Here is a 1,190-nt window from a genome sequence, read left to right on the forward strand (position 1 = left end):
GTCAGCATCACCACTATCGCCTCATAATACACACTGCGCATGCGCACCTATCCGGGAGCTTACAAAATATTGTGAGAGTTGCACAAGCACAGGGGAATTTGTGACTGAGCAACAAAAACACCAGTCCTTCATTAAAGGTACAAGTTACAAGGTACAAGGTGCGAATTCTCTTTAAAATGGTACAGATTTTTGGTTTAAGAGTTATGTATGTACATTTTGAAGTCAATGTTATGGGGTGTCTCTGTGTCAGCGTCATGCAGCTTAAATAGCTTACATTTATGTGTCTTTTACACATTTCCCTGATTTTACATTTTCCCCGATTTTACATCTTTTTTCCATGGTCCCTTGAAAAACGTAAAATGGGGGTTCTACTGTAATACATAGCACTTATCTGATGCAACTGTCTCTCTCAGCATCCCCTCCCCCCTCTTGCTCCCTCTCTTCATCCTTTTCACCCACTAATTCACTCAAGCACTACTCTCCCAGCTCACCCACTGCCCTGAAGCCAGAACTAATATGCCCGTTAATTACATCATTAACGGGCAAGGGGAAGAGATTGGAGTAAACAGGAAGAAACTGGTATGGAGTGAGGGAGAAGAGAAGAAGATCTTGGAGAGAAACTAGTGCCAGTGAGACCAGAAAGCAACATAGGGAAAGAACATACCATAGGGGAGGAAAACAGCAGGGGGAAGAGTATGGAATGGACAAATCATGCAGGGAAGGAAAAGAGCATATCTGTGTGAACACAGATAATATGACAATGTCAGACTGCTCATAAACATTATGAAAAGATTATAAATACTACAAATGTATTTTTATTTTGGAACAAGTAAATATCTTTTAAACACCAATATCCATCTTAAAGCTATTAAAATAAATAAATATGCTCCTATGCAAAGCTAATTAAAAGGTAATGTTTTCTCAAAGTTGCTTTGTTGCACTAAAATGACTGGCCTGGAAAGGGCGCCTGTGAAGAGATTATATCTGTACAATCAAGACAATATAGTAATATTAATTATTTGTATAACTGGTTGTGTAGCACAATCACTGTGGTATGGCCTGATGGAGGTCAAGGTGAAACATCAAAAATGGCTATAAATGTTATGGGGTGTATTACGACAGGATGCTAGTCTATCACACACTAACTTTGTTCATAGGGTTTTTTATCTTGGGGATTGGCCTTGGTGTCT

The sequence above is a fragment of the Xenopus tropicalis genome, chromosome 3 (genome assembly GCF_000004195.4).
Source record: "Xenopus tropicalis strain Nigerian chromosome 3, UCB_Xtro_10.0, whole genome shotgun sequence".
Lineage (NCBI taxonomy): Eukaryota > Metazoa > Chordata > Amphibia > Anura > Pipidae > Xenopus > Xenopus tropicalis.